The sequence below is a fragment of the Aedes albopictus genome, chromosome 3, assembly GCF_035046485.1.
Source record: "Aedes albopictus strain Foshan chromosome 3, AalbF5, whole genome shotgun sequence".
NCBI classification, from domain to species: Eukaryota; Metazoa; Arthropoda; class Insecta; order Diptera; family Culicidae; genus Aedes; species Aedes albopictus.
In genome coordinates, this window is record NC_085138.1 from 308,528,232 (window position 1) to 308,549,283 (window position 21,052).

The 21,052-nt window shown below is 37.9% G+C and overlaps 1 protein-coding gene across 4 annotated transcripts in view; it reads left to right on the top strand.

Moving 5' to 3' along the window:
• The window catches only part of LOC109431051 (sialin), a 75,688-nt gene that overhangs the window by 13,388 nt on the left and 41,248 nt on the right, over positions 1 to 21,052 (top strand). The window lies entirely within an intron of this gene.

Genomic DNA, 21,052 nt, shown 5'->3' on the forward strand with positions numbered 1-21,052 from the left:
CCTCCAAGGAATTCCCCTAGGCATTCTTCTAGAAAATTTTCCAGGCCTTCTTTCAGGAATTTCTCCTTGGATTCTTGCAGAGATTTCTCCAGGATTTTTTTTCGGTGATTCCTCCGGGAATTCCACCAGATATTCCTCCAGAAATTGCTTCAGGGACCCCTAAAAAAAATCCTCCAGGAATTCCCCAGGAGTTTCTCCTGGGATTGCTTCAGAAATCCATGCAGGCATTCCTCCAGGATTTCATCCAGAAATTTATCCAGGGTCTCTTTGTGGAATCACTCTAGGAATATCTTCAGGGAATCCTCCAGGAATTTCACCAGGAAATAATCAAAGAATTCCATCATAAATTATGTCAGCAAATAATCCAGTAATTTTTCTAGGAAATCCTTCAGGGAATACCTTCTAGATTTTTTTTTCAGGAGTTCCTCCAATAGTTCTTATAGGATTTTCTCCAGGAATTCCGCTTAAAATTCCTGCAGGATCTTCTTCAGAGATTTTTCCTGGGCTTTCTCCACGAATTTCTCCATGGATTTCCACCGGGGATTCCTTCAGAAATTCCTTCGACGATTTCTTTAGGAATTTCTCCCGGAATTTCTCCAGATTCTTTTTCTAGAAATTTCTCCAGGAATTCATTCAGCAATTGTTGCAAGAATTCCAAAGACCCCTCCAGCAATTCCCAAAGGAAAACTTCCAAGAATTCTTTCATGCATTCTTCCAGGATTTTATCCAGGAATTCTCCAGGAAATACCCCAAGAATTTCTTCAGGAATTCCTACAGCAATTTCTCTAGAAATTGATCCAGGAATCGCTCCTGGAAATCCTTCAGAAATTATGTCAGCTATTTCACCAGGAATTTATCCAGAAAATCTTTCGAGGATTTTTTTCAGAAATTATTCCAGAAAATTCTCCACGAATTTCTCCATGGATTTCCCTCCAGGAGATCCTTCGAAGATTTCTCTAGGAAATCCTCCAGAAGTTCCTCTAATGATTCTTCCAGCAAATCCTCTAGGGATTTCTTCAAAAACTCTTCAGGAATACTTTCAGGGATTCCTCTAGGTATTCCTCCAGAAATTCCTCCAACGATTCCTCCAGGGATTTCCTCACAAATTTCTTCAAAGAATTCCTTCGAGGATTTCTCCAGGAATGCTTCCAGGAATTCCGCTAGAAGTTCCTCCAGGATTTTCTTAAAAGATTTTTTTAGAAACAGAAAAATAATAGAATTCCTCTAGAAACTTATCCAGTAATTCTTTCATAAATTCGTCTACAGATTTCTCAATGACGTTGATTCCTCCATCAATCTCACAGTAATCCCTCCAGGAATTCCTCCAGGCATTCCTCCAGGATTTTATCCAGGAATTTCTCAAGGAATTACCTCAGGAATTCTTCAGGAATTGCTCCTGAACATCCTTCATAAATTATTAACAATTTCTCTAGGAAGTCCTTCAGGCCTTTCTCCATAAATTTCTCCTGAGATTCCATCGGGAATTGCTTCAGAAATTTCTCCAGAGATTTCTCCACGAATTTCTCCAGGGATTTCCCCATGGGTTCTTTCAGAAAATCCTTCGAAGTTTCCTCCAGGAAATTCTTCAGAAGTTCCACCAAGGATACTTCCAGGAAATCCTCTACGGATTTCATAAGAAATTCTTCCAGGCAGTTCTCCAGGAATTCCTTCAGTAATGTTTCAGGGATTCCCCCAGGTATTCCTTCAGGAATTCCTCCAAGGATTTCTCCACAAATTTCTTCAAGCAGTTCCCCGGAGTTTTCTTCAGGAATTCCTTCGAGGATTTCTCCAGGAATTCCCCCAGAAATTCCGCAAGAAATTCTTCCAGAAATTTCTCAATGGATTACCCCAAGGAATTTCTCCAGCAATTGCTCTAGGACATCTCTCAGAAATTATGTCAGCAATTCCTCCAGGAATTTCTTCAGGAAATCCTCTAGAGATTTCTTCAGAAATCCTTCCATGAAATTCTCCAGGAATACTTTCAGGAATTTTTCAGGGATTCCTCCAGTCATTCCTCCAGAAATTCGTCCAGGAATTGCTTCAGGGGTTCCTCCAGGAATTTCTCAAGGATTTTTTTCAGAAATTTCTTCAGCAATTACTTCCATAATTTCCAGGGATTGCTCTAAGAATTCATCCAAGAAATCTCTCCAGGAATTTCACCAGGAATTCCTGTTGGGTCTCATCCAAGAATTCTTCCAAGAATTACGGTGGGATTTGTTTTTAGAAGTTTCTCCAGACATTCCTCCAGGATGCTCTCCAGAGATTTTCTCAAGAATTGCTTCAGAGATTCCATCAGGGATTTCTCCAAGAGCTCCTTCAAGGATGCCTTCTGAAATTTCTCTAAGATTACTTTCCTCAAGAGATTTCTTCTGATTTTTTATAGGCATTCCTCCCAGAATTCTCCCAGTAATTTCTGAAGAATTTCCTCCAAGGAATCCTCCAGAAATTCGTCTAGAATTTCTTCTAGTATTTCCTCATGAGATCTCTTTGGATATTTTTTCTAGGTACTCCTTCCAAAACTTATACATAAATTCCTCCACGTATACTGGCATTCTTCCAAGTATTACTCCGGGAATTTCTCCAGGGATTCTACAGGGCTTCCTACAGGCATTCCTGTAGAAATCACTCCAGGGATTCATCCTGGTGTTTCTTAAGGGATTTATCCAGGAAGTCTTCCAGGGATTGCTCCAGAAATTCCTCAATTGATTTCTTCAGAAATTCCTCTCAGGATCTGTTTAAAAACTCATTCGGGAGATCCTTCGGAAATTTCATAAATCCTTCAATCAACTTTTCAGGGATGTACCCAAGAACCTTCTCCAGAAATACCTGATTTTATTTAAATTATTTCAAGAATTTCTGGAGAACTTGCTACCAGCACCACGTTAGTTTATGTAGAACAGGTGAGCTTTTTGACCATATTGTACAAAATACAACAGCGTGACTGCTGAAGGGTTAGTTAATGCTTTTAGTTGGTATAATGTTATTATATTCAAATTCATCGTAAGCTAAGGTGCACAATTGCTAAGGGTGTTGCCGAAACTCTTAGAACATCTACATGGTAGGTAGGTTGCTAAAGGAAAAAATGTTAGCATAGCGTCTAGTTCATCTATTTATATTTTTTTCGTTTAACTTAATAATTGAAAGAACAAAATTGAGGGTTTTTTCTGAATTACTTTAAATACAATGGAAATTTACATTATAAATCATAAAACTATCCTAAATTTTAGAAGTAGAACTTCCTGATGCATCTCTCAGAAATACTCTTGATTGTACAAGAGTTTCTTCTTGAACTGTCAGCTGCTTCCTGCTGATATTTCTCATGAAATTCCTCCTAGGATTTCTTTCAAAGGTGTTTGTGGAATTTCTCTCGTAGTTAGTTCCATGATGTCTTGCACTTTACTTCTGGTATTTCTCTTAGAGGATTTTGTCTGAATTAAATATTCTAAAAATTTCACTCTGAATATCTCCTGCAGTTTCTTATGAGACTTTACTCGGAGTTCCTTACGATATTTCTCACGCAGCTCGTTATAGCAGTTTTTCTTTAGTTTCTTAGTTTCTCCCAGATTGTCTTTCCTTGTGAGGAGCTAGATGATTCCTCCTGAAGTTATCCATAAGGATAGTTGCGAAAAATTACGGTAGGGAATCCGAGAGAATTTCCAGTAGGATGTCCTGGAAGCTACTAGAGAAGTCTCAGTGGAGCATGGATTTCAAGTGATAGAAAATCCTGCGGTAAATCCTGGAAAAAAACCCCAAGAGAAATCACAGGAGGAGATCCAGTGAAAAATTTCTGCAAAACTCTCGCAACCAACTTTTGCGGAAAGTCAGCAATAAATGTAGTAAATCCTATAGAAATCCCTAGACAAACTCCTTGTTGATCTCGAGAAAATACCGGCAAGAACTATTAGAAAGCAATTCTGGAAACCTGTAAGAGAAATCTTACAAGAAACCAAGTAGACCTCTGGGAAGATGCTAAAGACGATGATGAAGTTAAGAAGGGATTGGCAATAGCCTTTTGCCAAAATAAATCTGTGTTTCTCACATCCACTCACGCTCAAAAAGCTCTCGCGAGTTCCACTCCCATATAAAGAAAGACTCTCGAGACAATAAACGCACTCCTCTATCCGAAATCATCATCGGCTCTTTTTGTGTTCCCCTCTTCCTCGCTCAGTTTTTATTGCCTCTCTGTTTGAGATTCGTTCGCTCCCTCACGACGAGGCAGAAGCAAAATACCGCTCTAGAGCTTGTTGCAAAACTCTTTTGGTTTTGAGGAGAATTATAAAGCCTGGATTTCAGTTTACACGAGAGTTTTAAAAAAGACACGGACACGTTCAATGCTTCCAGTGAGCTATTCGCTCTTTGAAGGAAGCACGACACTAGACAACGGACTAGCATGTAACGCCCAGTGGCACAGCCGAAAACTTTTCCTGACAGCTGCGGCAGGAATCGAACCCGCGTTCCTTAGAAAGCTTTCACCGATATTCAGAGGATTCCGGAAGAGTGTCTGAAGGATCAAAGGATTTCAGATATGAGTTTAATATTTCTGGGCAGTGCCGGATTTAGGGGGGGGGGGGCAGGGGGGCCAGGGCCCCGGGTCCCCACATTTCAGGGGCCCCCACAAAATTTCACTTCACAAAAAAATGTGAAGCAGGAAAAAAGTATTACAATAAACATCTCTTGATTTGATTTTTGTTATTAGAACTTTAAATTACTGTCTACTGGCAAGATATATGTGATATGTTGTGATTTTTTTTTGAGAAAGACTTCAACTATATTTGTCCAGCTATTAATGAAATTTTAATTCTGCCTCCAAAACTCATTGCCTTTATATTTTTGTGCAATTGCTTATGAATAATTATCGGAAATTCTGATGAAAATCTTCGGTTGAATTCTAGAGGAACTCCAGAACTGCAGAGTCAAAAAGTTCTTGCTAAATTTAAAGTTTTTTAAAATAATTTGAAGAATTTTGTATAATGTTCTTGGAAGAATTAAAGGATTTTCTTTTTTTCGAAATTTAGTGGTGTTTTTGAAGCTCTTGATTTTTATTTTACTTAGACAGATTACGACTTACTCAAATCGGAGAACACCACAACTGTTGCAACATTTTTTAGAGGAAATGTAGCATGAAATTAAGGCAGATAATTTCGAAGAGTTTCAGTCCATTTTTTTTTTTTTTTGAGTTAAGAGATTTGCTTGCTGAAATAAGGATGAATTCATGCTGAACTGATAAAATCCACAGGTTTCTATAGAGAAAATATCAGAATAAGTTTGTGGAGACATTGCTAATATTTATCCGGGTTTTCCGCCAATTATTTTCAAGAAATTTACCAAGAAATTTTATTTGAAATTAGGTCAAAATTCCATCAGAAACTTTTCATGGATTCGCTCTAAAATTTCTTTAGCATTTTCTATTATAATCTTCTCTTTGATTTCACAATTTAGTGAAAAATTCTTGTTCATTAGAACCATTCTTTGCAGACGCGTTAGAACAAGTTGCTGTTAAGTGTTATTTCTTCATGATGATCGACCTGCAATTTCTCCAGAGATTGCAGCAGGGATCCACAAAAAAATCTTTTTGGATTTCGCAAAAACGACAACACCGATTGTGCTACAAATTTTGCTAGAAATGCCTTGAAAATTTCAGCTTCTTGCGGTTTCTCTATGAACTCTGGTATGGATTTCCACTCAATCGGGAATCTAATAGCGCGAATACATTTCTGAAAAGCATTTTCTACTTCATATAAATTTCTACGCTACACAGCAAAAAAACTCTTGTGATATCACATCATTTTTGCTGCACATCAGTCGCGTCGTAAAAGTGATGTAAACAACTACATCATTTTCATGCAACCAGGGATGGAAACACTCACTTGCAAAGAGTTACATTCACTTGCAGTTTTCTCAGCTCAGAAGCGTGCAATCAAAAAACGATGTATGGACGATTTTTGCCTTGTGGTTTTGTCTAAAACTTTGCCGAATAGAGTAGGGATCGCACACGAATCCCAAAGTCGCGACAGAGCTGTGAAGGCAACTCTCCACGAGGTGAGTGTAAATTACATTCACCTCGTGGAGAGTTGCCTTCGCAGCTCCCTCACGACTTCAGTATGCGTGGGCGACCCCGACTCTATTCGGCAAACTTTTAGACAAAACCACAAGGCAAAAATCGTCTATACATCGTTTTTTGATTGCACGCTTCTGAGCTGAGAAAACTGCAAGTGAATGTAACTCTTTGCAAGTGAGTGTTCCCATCGTTGCATGCAACAAATTAGCCGCCGCAGCTTGAAAGTGGGTCTTGCAATCGCTAGAACCGGATCTATGGATGAATCATATATAAGTAAAATATTGGCATGGATTCGTACACTGATCCGTTGATTGAGAGGTATATCCCTTACCTCCCGGCTATTTCACCGAGTTGGACGGTTGAGGGTAAATATGATACTTCTTCTAGGTATCTTCTGGAATGGGTTTGTTGATACTTTCCGGTGCCAACCAGGGTGTGCATGGTGAGTGTGATAATTGTTGGCAAACGATGTAACCGAGTGAAATTACGTTTGAAAATGAATACATCACCAGAAATTACGCACCTGGATATTACAAAATTATTTGCTGTGCAGAATTTCAAATCTGTTATGAATAAATTTAGTGGATGTCAACATCATTCCTAGCTCTGTCTTTTGTTCTAGATTCAAATTCTTTCCTAGCGACATTAACCTTTCGGGACGCGCGGCATCCAGCAACTGAAACTGCACCGCGCTCGCGCTGTATACGACGATCGAGGATTTTTGATGGTGTTGTACTTTTTACATCAGCGCGCGTCCCGAAGGGTTAATACTTTCCTTCGTGGCCACATTTGAAAAGAAAGGATCATTTTTTTTTCCATGTTATATGGTCAAAAATATATCATCTATATAAAGGGCCCCCACAACACTGTGGCCCCGGGCCCCCACATTTATAAATCCGGCCCTGTTTCTGGGGTTTAAGATTATTTAGGAAGGGTTCATGTGAGTTCCAAGAGGGCTCCAGGAGACTTGTAGAGAGGAAGAAGAGGAACTTCAAGGAAATTCATGAAATATTTAGGTGCTTCAGGAGAATTGAAAATAATGTATAAGTGTTTTAGATAGGCTTCAAGAAATTCTGGAGTGGTTTGGAGAGTTTCGAAAGAGACTCCCTAGTTTACAGTACAGAGAGAACATCTTTCGTGATCGTGATCGTAAAAACTCTAAAATTTAAGGATTTACATTTTGCTTTGTTATGTAGAATAAAATTGTAATTTGAGGCGATCTTGCTACAATTTTTCATTGAAAATTTGTGCTTTCCGGCAATTCTGAATATATAAAAACTCCGAAACAGAATTTAGAAAAAAAAAATCAGCTCACAGAAAGTCGCGAAAAGTGCATGATGATGCATGATGATAAATTCGAAAGGTGTGATACAACAGTACTAGAGCATTATATGGAGATTATCTCCTTCCGTCTGTAACACAGCACGGAGATTAGGAACTAAAATCTGACTCATACAAAAGTTGGACACTCTCTTCAATAGCAGTGAACTGTCATGACATGGCCACATCCTTGAAACAGCGGTAGATGGGAAAGGATAATTAGCTGGAAGTCTGCCTAAGAGATTCGCAGAGACCTCTGCTCCTTGCAAAGGTATCAAGGGACGTTGGATACTGTTAGAGTAGAGGCGTTAGAGGAAAGGTAATGGCAACATAATATGTGAACGCTTAGGTACTCAAGTATAAGATATACAGGAACAAACTCAAAACCTTTATGACAGGAAATCCGGTTCAGTGCCTATCTTCTGTGCATATGGCAGCTGAATCCAAACACATATTTCTTAACACAACTATTACGACGAACCGCAGTACCCTTTATGAGATAAAAATTAATGCACAATCTGCCAAAACTAACATGTGACGAATAAAAATATCACGCAAAAAAAATCAGTACATTTAGTCACTTTGTAAACCCGTTTAATCGATAACAACGCGGCATTATCACCATACCTTTCATGTACGCCACAAAAGTAAACCCCTGATCTATCGGCACCAGAGACGCTAGATAACAATAGTGTTGATGGGCTGGCGGCTGACTGCTCCAGCAGATCCAAAGATTATCGGAGATTACCGTGTGAAAATGTCAGTTAATTTATTAAACCCGAACGGAGTGTATTTAAACAATCACCTTCATAAAGCAGTCCGATTGCTAACCAGCAGCATCATGCATATCACTCAAAGCCGAATGCAAAGGTCGGTTGCATCTGGTTCATGACCGAGCGCGAAAACATGAGATAATGTGATGCTGACTGCGCTGAACTTGTTCGCCCCACAGGCAATGCAAGCCCCTATAGGTAGAACAGAGCTGAGCTGAATGCAGTGGCAGGTTGCAGCAGTTCCAAGATCAGATGCAAAGCAAATTCCAAGACTGCATGATGGAAAAAGGTGTCGATGACACTTGTGCAGAACTTATCTGCACCTGCTGCTGGTCGGTATGTTACTGATATGGGAACAGCTTCAGAGCTACGCTTGAAGAATGATAAGCACAGAGTAATTTCGAAAAAAAAAGTTACACTTCCAGTCGATGATGGTGGTAAACAACTTTCTCACTAAATGCCTAGGTAGGTACAGGGGATACCCAAAATAACTGGGACAGGTAAAATTTTCACTTTTCAAAAACTTCTCAAATTTTTACTGTAAGCTCATCAACTAGTTGTGTATCAGTGGTTCAAATTTGGAAAAGATCGGGCCATTCTACACGAAGTTATAAAGATTCTAGAAAAGGGTATAATTATTCCATAGCCAACTTTGAGCTGTTATATCTCCGGATTCAATGAACCGAATGCAATGAAATTTTGATCATTTATGAGTAATATAATGAGCTTTGAAAAACAGTTGACCTAATTTGAAATAATTAATAAGAAAAAAAGTTATGGCGATTTCGTTTATTCCATGTCTTTTCAATAAATTTATCTATTTTTCATATGCATCCCGTTACTTTTTCAATTTAACCCTCTAATACCCAAATTTTTGATTTTGATCTAAATATCATTTTTCGTAATCTAAAATCGATTTAAGCATGTTTTGGAAGATGATTCTTTTTAATTCTCGATTTTGTAAATTTCGTTTTTTGATTTTTCTATTTTTTATTTTTGAACATCCCCCCACTTTTATATTCTTCCTGGAAGCCTTTTCGGGATGCGAATTTTTTGAGACGAAAACATTTTAAGATTTTATGACTATTGTTGAAATATTAATATTTTAATTTTTTTTTTTCATTGACAATTCTATTTTCCGTGTAAGTTTAAAGAAAATAATTTTAGAGTGTATTCGACTCCCTTAAACTATTTTACTATGATAGAATGATTTGGGAAAAATTTAAAATATGTGATTTGTAACGATTCAATACAAAATAAACAATGACTTCTGAAAGGTGACTAAAACATCAATTTTTCAAAGATTTTTAAAAAATGTAAATACGCTTTAAAAGACACCAAAACCATTTTGAGATATACAGAACAGTCCTAAATGTCAGCCAAAAATATAAAAATTTTGATTGTCCACGAAACAAAAATTACAAAAATGCTCAAACTATACCCCGTCTAAAGGCGGGGTTGGGTATTAGAGGGTTAATGAAGGCTATATGGTTGATTTCCTTTGAAACATAAATATATTCAATTCAATTAGGGGAAATTTAAATGAACTATAATTACTATCTCGAATTTTTAAACGATGATGAAGTTTTGGATTAATTCGTGTTATATTAGAAAAATAATCTAATCGAAATAATTTTCTTTCGTGTGAAAAATTTTAAGTTTAGTCAAATGTTTTTAATAGCTCATTATATAAGTCATAAATGATCAAAATTTCATTGCATTCGGATCATTGAATCCGGAGATATAAAAGCTCGAAATTGGCTATCGGATAATTATACCTTTTTCTAGAACCTTTATACCTTTGTCTAGAATGGCCCGATCTTTTCTAAATTTTGACCACTGATATACAACTAGTTGATGAACTTACAGTAAAATTTTGAGAATATTTGATGTCCTTTTCGAAAAGTTACAGCGATTTGAACATTTTTTTGAAAAGTGAAAATTTTACCTGTCCCAGTTATTTTGAGTATCCCCTGTATATGCTGGCAAGTGGTTTACTACCGTTCGTCGGTCATTATTATCGGTCCATTGGGTATTGTTGTTTGTTTGTTTAAAAAAGCAGGTTTCCAAACATCGTCGTCGTCGTCGTCGCATGCTCGCAAATCGAGCGTATATGGAATGCTAAGCAAGTTGTGGTGGAACGTGAGATTGGCACGCGACAATCAGTCCATGTGCTTTGGTTTAAACCTGAGAGTTTAAACGGACAACCCAAACAAAGAATTCGAGCAGATTTGATCTGAAACCAGTATTTCAACTCTTGATTGACATTTAATGCCTGATACAGCTTCATTTTTTATATGTTTCTCTGATGTTTTTAAGAGTAACTTATTATTATTATTATTATATTTTATTAAAGACACTTTACCAAAAAAGTTGGCATTCGTGTCCAAGTAACTTATTATGAAATTGCTAAAATAATTACCTTTCCATTCCAACTTCAATATACCGTGATTTCGGGTGGAATTTATCAGTGGGGTGAAATTGATCGACGTGAGGGCCATTTTTATTTATCAAAATAAACGCTTTAAACTTGAAACAATTAAAAAAATAGCCATCATCTGGCTCAAGGGTTATTGAATGATGAACTTACATGTTTTACAGACAATTAGTCACATATTTCTGTATTAAATTCAATATTTTCCACAATTGCGTGTTCGGCGAACTACAAAGACACTTTCAACCTTTTGTTACCGTAGCTGTATCGCACATGTGATGAATATTCGATTAAATGTTTCTAGCTGCCAAGTATTCGCTAATCCCGATTTCATCATCAAAAACTCTTTAAATTCACGCATTTAGTAAGGAAATTGCATACTTTCAGGCGTTTTTAAGGATTTATTAAATTTCAAAGTTAAATAACTAAAGTTTTAGTAAACTTGTAAAAGTTTTGCAAAGCTTTTTTTATTCTGGAGTGGTTGACTCAGTTGGAAAAAATATTTTTAGCACTTACAAAGTCATTTTCATTGACTGATCAATTTCACCCCGAAATTCAAATGATATTTATTATAATAAAACGATTTACAGTAAAAGTTTCAACCTCGTTGACTGATTAAAACCGTGGTCGTACTTGTTTTAAAGCATTGAGTTCAACCATATCGCTAAATATGTAAAATTTAAGCGCCAAAAACTGCGAAAAGTGATCAATTTCACCCGAAATCACGGTACCTAGTACAAAAATAGTAGATAGATCATATAGAAAAGAATGATTACTTTCAGATTATAATACTACTCATGCTATTATATTCAATTATGCACACACAGTTCCATCTGTTCAGCAGAGCGTTGTTTTTGTTAGAAGTGAGCATGGATGATAACAAACATCGATGACGCCATCGCTTTGTTTTCCAATAGGATGAATTTAAAGCATAGGATTACTAATGGCACCGTAACCCTAGTTATCTTATTTTCCCGTTTAGGACAAACGTCTTGAAAACCCGCTTCAACAGTGCATCAGAACTTTAGATGCACAAATCTCAAGAAGCAAGCTTGAAACAACAGTGAATTTAATTATTCTGTTCTTGCTCACTTGTAATAAGCTTAAAATAAGAAGCTCAGGTCCGCTGGTTTTGTTTACAAATAGATTGGTGCCTTTGAATTCGTGAGTAGGGGCCAAAGTCAGCCATGGTGGCGGCCATTTTGGGATTCTAACAAGTTTGTCCTTAAAATAGATGAATCTTGATGAGTGAGATAATTAAAAATATTTTGTTCATCACTCACAAGTAAGCACGACTTCAAGTACATTGCATATGTGATTTTCTTTAACAACTCAACAAAAAGAACCAGAACGCAGAATTTACACGTATTTACAATATATGTGGGATCCACAAATAGGGGCAAAATAATGCAAAGAATTACTCAAAGTAGGTTCCCCTTATCTCTTTGTATGCTATGCTAATTGAGCTTGATTGACCGTCCATAGATATTTACTACAGTATCGCTAGACCAGCTACACTCATACAAAGAACTAATCATATAGTTGCTTGGCACTAACAGGCATCTTTAGTTTGTGAGTTTTGATGATCATCTATTTTTAGCCGAGATTGGCTCCTGCTACGTCAGGTTGCACGTCAATGTGGGGAATGGGAAGGAAATGATGATTGCAATCGCGATGAGTCCTCTGCGTCTGTACAATAGGCCGTCCCTTATTTTGCAAAACTTAGAAATGTTATAAGTTCGTTAGTGGAAAATGATCGTTTTAGCTAAAAAATGATCGTGTCGAAATTTGAAGGCCGTATCTCAAGGCTAAGTGGTCCCTCAAGGGGCCTAAAGTTGTCAAAAATTGTATGGGACCAAAAAAACATGAAATTTTTTTCGACAAAACAAATACGCTATTCCACTAAAACCTGTGATTTTAGGACTCTAAAGGGCCAAAAATGTGCTTAGATTTGCGATATCTCTACTCGTTTCCAAGATATTGACAAAACACAACTGAGAAATCAGCATTTTTGACCATTTTTTAAGATTCCGAAGGAAACTTATCCTATTTTGTTCAATAACTCAAAAACGAGTAGAAATATCGCAAATCTAAGCACATTTTTGGTCCTATAGGGTCCTAAAATCATTGGTTTTAGTAGAATAGCGTATTTTTTTGTCGAAAAAATTTCATGTTTTTTTGGTCCCATACAATTTTTGGCAACTTTAGGCCCCTTGAGGGACTACTTAGCCTTGAGATACGGACTTCAAATTTTGACACGATCATTTCTTAGCTAAAACGATCATTTTCCACTAACGAACTTATAACATTTCCAATTTTTGCAAAATAAGGGATGGCCTACTGTACAAGTTCATGCTGGGATGTCGAAGTGTTTTTATTCTTGGAAATGGTTGTGCAGCAGAGGTTCACATTGGTGCGTGAATGCCAGGTTTTGGTGATAGACTGTGTATTTCGATTGTTGAGGGTAAATCATGTGCAATTCATTCGGGTTGCATTAAATCTTCATGAATCCGTACTCTCATGAATTGATATATGACTTTACCTGACAATTTACGTAGCTGACATTTGGGTGGACAAATCCATCGATTCCATTCTTACTGAAATTTCGTTGAAACTTGTCCTAGACTGCTGAACGAAGAATCATCAAAAACTTCGACCAATTGTTTCATATAACTTCTTTAGCTCATTATTTGTAATAATTTTCAAGATTTTCCTAAAATTCTTCGAAAAAAAGTTATTTTTGTCAAATCGCATTCAGTTTTAACATGTAAACGAATAACTATAACAACTGAATCATTCTGTTTCGACAAGCAATGCCAGCGCTATAACTCTTTTTATAAATATCAGATAACTTCGACAAAATTTGTCAGCACATCATAGGCTATGATTCAGCATTATCAGTTTAATGATTTGAGAAAACTTTAAGCCTCCCATAAGAAAAACGCAAAAATGAACGTTTTCCCATGTAAAATCTTATACAAACACGTAGACATAACCTATTGTGCCCAAATTTTGCACAGTAATATGGAACCTCATATGCGACCTAAAAAACTTTGGTCTGATCGGATACGATGAAATATTCCATTTTCTGAAACCACACATGACTTAAAACTATGCATTCTAAAATCTCCTAGTCACTTTCTTTCCTTCAACTGCATTACAACCTTGATATCTATTTCTAAAATCTAATAAGCATAGGTCATCGGATCTGTGATCTGATCTAGCTCAAAAAAATATCAATAACATGCACACTGCAATCGATAACGAGCTGTCCACGTGCAAATAACCAACTTTGATTGCGAGAATGAATCATCCGAGGCTCTACCGCAGAATCTACAAGCGTAATTAGTATCTACATAATCACCCTGAAACATCTTCGAATAAGTTTAATCAATCAGTGCTTTTGAGATTGCCCTCTAATGCTTATTCTTTGACAAATACGTGTATTTTGATTATCACTTGTAATCTTCCTCAGTGTCAGTTATCCTGGTGACATTTATTCGAAGAGGGTGTTCTGTTTAGAGGGTTCAAAAAGTCGGTACAAGACCCTGAAACATCTTGAACCCCTCTGAAACCCTTTGAAACATCCGGAATCGCATTGAAACGCCTCTGAAAATTCCGCTGAAATCCCCTTATAGTACACCTGAAGCTCATCGAAAAGCCTGTGAACCTCCCTAAAAATCTTGGGAACCCCTTTGAAACGCTATTAAATGCTTTGGGAACCTCTTAAAACCTCAGTGAGGCTACCCCGAAACCCTGTAAAGCTCCTAAATACGCCGGGAACTCCTCTGAAGCCCCCCTGAAAAGCTCTGAAACACTTTAAAACGCCTCTGAAAAGTACCTCTAAAACCCCCGGAAATGCTTTGAAACAGTTCAAACTTGTTTGAACTTCCTGAAGCCTCTCTGATACTCGTTGAAAAGCCTCTGAAAATAGCTGAAACCAACCGTAATAAAGCGCGCTGAAATACCGTAAAACGTCTCTGACATCTACCCTAAAGAGATCGGGGTCTGAGGGGGTTTTTGAAAGCATTGCAGAGGATTTTCGTCGGGCGCTTTTTAAGGTTTTCGGCGGGTCTCAAGTGCGTTACATAGCATTCGAGGGGTTTTTCTGGGGGTTCTTGGAGGCATTTCAAGCTGGATTCAAACCTTCTGAAACGCCTTGAACCCTCTGAAATCCCCTGAAGCTCACCTGAAAACACATGAAGCTTCCTGAGCAGCCCTCTCTGAAACTCCCTGAAACGCCTCTGAAAACACCTGAAACGAAACTTGATAAAGCGCGCTGAAATACTCTAAAACGCCTCTAACAACTACCCTAAGGAGATTTCAGGATTGTTTTCGGGGGTCTGAGGAGATTTTCGAAAGCATTTCGAAAGTTTCAGAGGATTTTCGACGAATTTTGGAGGCGTTAAAGGTATGTTTCCGGGGGTTTCCGAGAACCTCACGTGCGTTACCTGTGGATCTTAGAGGAGTTTCGGAGGCATTTCAGGAAGTCTCAGAGCTGGTTTCTGAGGCGTTGCGGAGGCGTTTTTAAGGGTTTCGGCGGGTCTCAAGTGCGTTACATAGGATTCGTGGGGGTCTTTGGAGGCATTTCAAGCTGGATTCAAAGGCATTTTGGAAGCATTTCAGGAAGTTTCAAAGCTTTTTCGGCGAGATTCAGATGTGTTAAGGAGGAGTTTTCGGGGGTTTCCAAGCGTTACAGGTGCGTTACATGTGGTCCGATGGGGTTTAAGGGGGATTGTGGAGGCATTTCAGGAAGTTTCAGAGAATTTTTGGCGAGATTCAGAGGCGTTACGGAGGCGTTTTCGGGGATCTCGGAGCGTCTCAGGTGCGTTACATGGGGTTCATGACGGTTTTATGGGGGATTTTGGAGGCAGTTCATGTAGTTTTAGAGGATTTTCAGAGACCCCATCACAATACGTTTTGAAGCGTCCCTGAACTGCCCTTTGTTTCTTGAATCCCCTTTATACGGCCCTGTCCTGAATTGCCTATAAACGCCCCTGAAACCTCCGTTATCTCATTGAAAGGCCCTTGAAATCAACATAATCAATTTGAAATGCCTCTGAAACCCCTTTGGAACGCCCTTAAAATGTTCCTGAAACTCTCTGAAATTACTCCTAACGCCCTTGAAAGGCTGCTGAAGCCCCTTGGAACCCCCCTTTTTGGGCTCTCTGGGAACTTTATGAAAACTCCCTTAGCCCCACTTCCAATGATCATGAACAAGACCTGATCTCGCAAAGTAGATTCCCAAACTTGAAGGCCAAACTTGATTTATGCACGAATTTCTCTCTTTTTTATGCCTTTTTTAATTTATGCACCCCCAGTAGGGTGTCCCAAAATAGAAAAAGTGTCAAAAAGTTAACTTGCTCACCCTTAGAATGATAGATTAGGGTCTTAGAAACAATAGCTCCATACATGAAAACTCAATCAAAAAATATTTAGAGGTTGCACGCATAGATTTTATGAAAAATGGACGGTTTTTGGTATTTTTACCAAAAAAATGCTAATATGAGTTAGAAAATAAAAGAAATAAAAGTCATCAATCAAAGTAAATCATAGTTCTGGGTCCCGCAAACAAAGTTTGGAGGGAGTTTAGGTGATCAAAGCTGATTTTATATATTTGGCAAAGGTTAAAATATAAAAAAATCGCGATTTTTTTCACCATTTTTTTCAAAAATGCTTAATTTATAAGGATTTTGAAATTTTTCCTGCGATTCGCAATTTCCTTATTTTATAGCAAATTTGGTGTAGATTATTTCGGCTGAAGACAGTTTTGTGCTATCTCTCTCATGAGCTGAGATATCGGTATAATAATGATAACACAATCAATGAAAAAATCGTGTTTTCTTACGTTAATCGATTTTGTTCACTAGTTTCCATGTTTCCATGACTACCATGCAATTAAACAATACAAGACAAATGTTTGACATAATAGTACGTGCAAATGTACATTTTTGAAAAATTTCAGGAATTTTTCATAAAATCGATGCGTGCAACCTCTAAATATTTTTTGATTGAGTTTTCATGTATGGAGCTATTGTTTCTAAGACCCTAATCTATCATTCTAAGGGTGAGCAAGTTAACTTTTTGACACTTTTTCTATTTTGGGACACCCTAACCCCCAGCCTTGTACATAAAAAGAGGTTCTAGTGTATCCTATTGCAATAGTGCAATAGAATACATCTTCTCCTTCTTCTTCTTTATGGCTCTACGTCCCCACTGGGACTTGGCCTGCCTTGCATCAATTTAGTGTTCTTTGAGCATTTCCACAGTTATTAATTGAAGGACTTTCTTTGCCTGCCATTGCATGAATTTGTATATTGTGAGGCAAGTACAATGATACACTATGCCCAGGGAGTCGAGAAAATTTTCCCGACTCTAACGGGAATCGAACCCGCCGTCTCCGGATTGGCGATGCATAGCCTTAACACAGATAACAGACGTTTATGCTTACATTGGCAATGTGTGTAAAAATGCTCAACAGTCATTTTGTATGTAACGAGCAGCTGAGACTCATGTGGCAATCATTTAAAGATGGCGCAGTGATCGATAGTCAGTGATCGCTTTCAAGATTGCATGCACTACGCAATTTCACACTCAAGATTGTATTCGGTCTTGAATGGAACTGGAACTTTGAACTATTCTTGCATTCAAGTTCGATGTAATGTCGCAATAAGTTGAGTAGATGGCGGTAGTGAGCCAACGTATATCGTTTTGAACATTTACACAGGATTCTGCGAAAAAATTGTACTAGCATAAACATCTGTTATCTGTGGCCTTAACCACTAAACTAACTGGAGACCCCACGAAAAATGAAAAATCTATGAAAAAAATTGCTCTTAAAAAAATGAAAACCTAATCAAATCATGCACTAACACCCGTAACTGCTATTGAATCCAATGCTTTCTTGCAAGGTTATTGATTAGACTGGCTCAAATACAAAAATGTCGAAAAATTCCACGGGGCACCCTCTAGAATCGTGCCTTTGGATGAGAAGAACAATCTGTGAAAGATTCAGCTCAATCGGTTTAGAATTGAGCTGGCGCAAATGAGTTGAAGGTTTGTATGGGATTTTCAGTCCAAATATATGGGAAATTGAATGACCCACAGTCTCTCACTCAGCACGCCGGTTCAGCTAGTTCGATTTGGCTCAGAATTGAAAGAATGACAGTTGATACCCTAACGAACAACTTTGTAGAAGACCATACAATGATAAAACTTAATTTAGTTGCGGTTTCAGCTAACGAAAGCAGGATGAGGACATCTTCCCCTGTTTACTCTTGGTTGTTACATGCAGCACGTGTTTGCTGTTCGAAGCTTGCGCTCTACATCATAGGCGGCTATGTTGTCCTTCATTTCAATTGCTCACGCACGTGGGCGGGTATCGAAAAAATGAAGAATTACAGAGCTGCCTACGATGTAGCGCGCAAGCTTCGACCGACAAACACGTGCTGCATGTATCAACCGAGAGTAAACGGGGGAAGATGACCTCATCCTGCTTTCGTTAGCTGAAACCGCAACTAAATTAAGTTTAATCATGATTTGGTCTTCTACAAAGTTGTTCCTTAGGGTATCAACTACCATTCTTTCAATTCTGAGCCAAATCGAACTCGCTGAACCGGCGTGCTGAGTGAGAGACTGTGGGTCATCCAATTTCCCATATATTTGGACTGAAAATCCCATACAAACCTTCAACTCATTTGCGCCAGCTCAATTTTAAACCGATTGAGCTGAATCTTTCACAGATTGTCCTTCTCATCCAGAGGCACGATTCTAGCGGGTGCCCCGTGAATTTTTCCAACTTTTGTTTCTCGCCATACAAATGTGGGCCGGTCTATTATTGATCGTATTTAATCTCCCCATGTGTGCGACAGAATAACCTTGCAAGAAAGCATTGGATTCAATAGTAGTTACGGGTGTTAGTGTATGATTTGATCAGGTTTTCATTTTTTAAGAGTAATTTTTCTCATGGATTTTTCATGATTTTTTTTTCAGATCTTTCAATATCTGCAGAGCTGTTAATCAACGAACCACTCCAAAACAATCTTAACGCACATTTAGAGAAGTAAGCTGCACCGCACTTGCACTGCATTCTACGAGCGAGTTTTTTTGTAGTGGTATGCTTTTTTGAACGGCGCGCATCCTCAAGGGTTTAATTGATTTAAAAAAATAATTTTCGGACAACAAAAACTATCGATTTTTTTTATGCAGGTTTAAAATATGCAGTTGTTCTGATACCCCTGAAACTCGATTTAACTTGCAATTGTTCTAGATATTTATTACTGAAAATTGTGGGAATGTAAATTGCTACTCTGTTTTTACTAGAATCGAACATTTACGAAGAAAGCATTTGATAAAAAAACATCAGGAATTTGAATTTTCTTCAGAGATTTATTTAGGGATTTGCATGGAAATCTCTCCAGAATTCGTTCCGAATTCCGTAATTTCTCAGAGGATTTCTCCAGAAATTTTATCTAGGATTATTCCTCGAATATTTTTCATGTTTTTTTTCTAACGAGAAAAGGAAGAATTAACATTTTGAGTTTGTTAGGAGTGAGATTCGATCACAGGACATCAGCGTGATAGTTACGTGATATAAACATCACACCAGGTCCGCTCCATTTTGTGTGATTTCTTCTTGAAATTCAACCGTGTTTTTTTTCTCTAACCTTTCGTACAAAATTGTTGCGCAATTTCTCCCAGCGTCCTTAATTTTTTTTAATTTGGAATTCTTCGTGGTTTTCCGAAGCGCCGTTGTGAATCTACTTAATATTTCCAGTGGTTTTTCAGGCATTGCTCACAGAGTTCCTCCTGAGATTTTTCCCCATTCCTTCCGGGATTTCATATAGTTGTTTCTGGGATTTCTACCAGAACTCTTCCCAGGGTTTGCATGCAGAACAACCTCCTGGATTTTTTCCATAAGTTTTCCCGATATTATGCTCAGAGTTTCTCGTAGCACTCCTTCCGAAGAATCATCCAAAGTTTCTAAAGTAGTATTTTTTTATTTTCCGGGATAACCTGCCAACAATTTCTCCCGCAATTTGTGCGAAACTTCTGTAGAAGTTCTTCCAGGGATCTCTTCCAGATCAATTTACCGGAATTACTTTCAAAGTGCCTCGCGAAGTTTTTCCGCAATTCGTCTCGGGATTTTTCTGGGAGGTTTTCAAAGTTCCTCCCGGAATTTTGCGTTTGTTTCCTCCCGGGATTACTCCTAGAAGTTTATCCAAGTTGTCCAAGTTTTTCTTGTGATTCCTATCATAATTCCTCGTAAGATTTTTCAAATAGTTCTTCTCAGATATTTTTCCGGTAATTTCTGATAAGAAATTCCGGAGGTTTTCCGAGAAAGTTTCTGGAAAAATCCCACCGAAAACTTCGGGAATAACACTCAGAGGAATCCTGTGACAACTTTTAGTACGAAATCCGGGAAAAACTATGGAAGTAATCCCAGCAAGTTTAGTAAGAGAAATCCCAGGAAGATCACTGCGATGAATCCCAGAAACGAGGAAAAGCCTAAAAAATCCGAAAGTTATCGTGGGAAGAACTCTATCAGAAACATAGGTGATTGCTCTTGCAGAAATCTCTGAAGGAATACCAGTAAGTACCCATCAAGAAATTTTGAGAGAAAGTCCAAAATAAATCCTGAAAATTCTAAAGGAATCCCGGGCGCAACTCTAGACGATAGCTCATGGAAAGTTGTTAAAGAAAATACTGAAACTCCCGGAGAAATACTATGCAATATTGGGAATTATTCTGGAAGACATACCAAGAAGAACTTCTGCTGAAGCCTCGTGATAAACTTCTGAAAGAAACTTAGTGTAGTTTCATGTCAAATATCTCAGAAAAAGAAACCACAAATATCCAAAGAATAATTGCTCTCGGCTGAAACTACGATAAAACCAATAAAAAATAAGCGATAAGATGCTTTGACAATGTTTAGAAATTGCACAATTGACTTTAATTGGTTTGCAATCACAGCTGAACGATAAATCATCGCAAGTATCGATTTCGGCTCATAAATCCAAATTGATTGTACATTATTCTCGATTGTACGTTAAATTACTCAACAATTATTATTCTCGCAGTCTAACATGATAATTGAAATTGCCTTTCAATTACGATCGCTTTTGCACGCAACTCTCTGGCGGTGAGAGATCCATGAAAGTCAATGTCACACGCGAGTAATAGAACAGCGCTAAGCCTACCAACTACTATGTATGTGCTTACGGTAACAGCCCCAACACGGGATAGCGGGGAGGGATGATGACTCGAACAAACCAGAATTTTACAACTTGCGTGATGTGCAACTCTTCGCGGGCGAGGAAATAGGCTCCAATGTTTGCATGATGTGATTGTTTATATTTATTTTGATCAGTTTGCACGATTTTAAACTGCTTATTACACACTGCGGATATGGGAGATTTTTTTGTTTTTTTTCCAACAGAAACATTTCTATCTAAACTTTTTTAAATT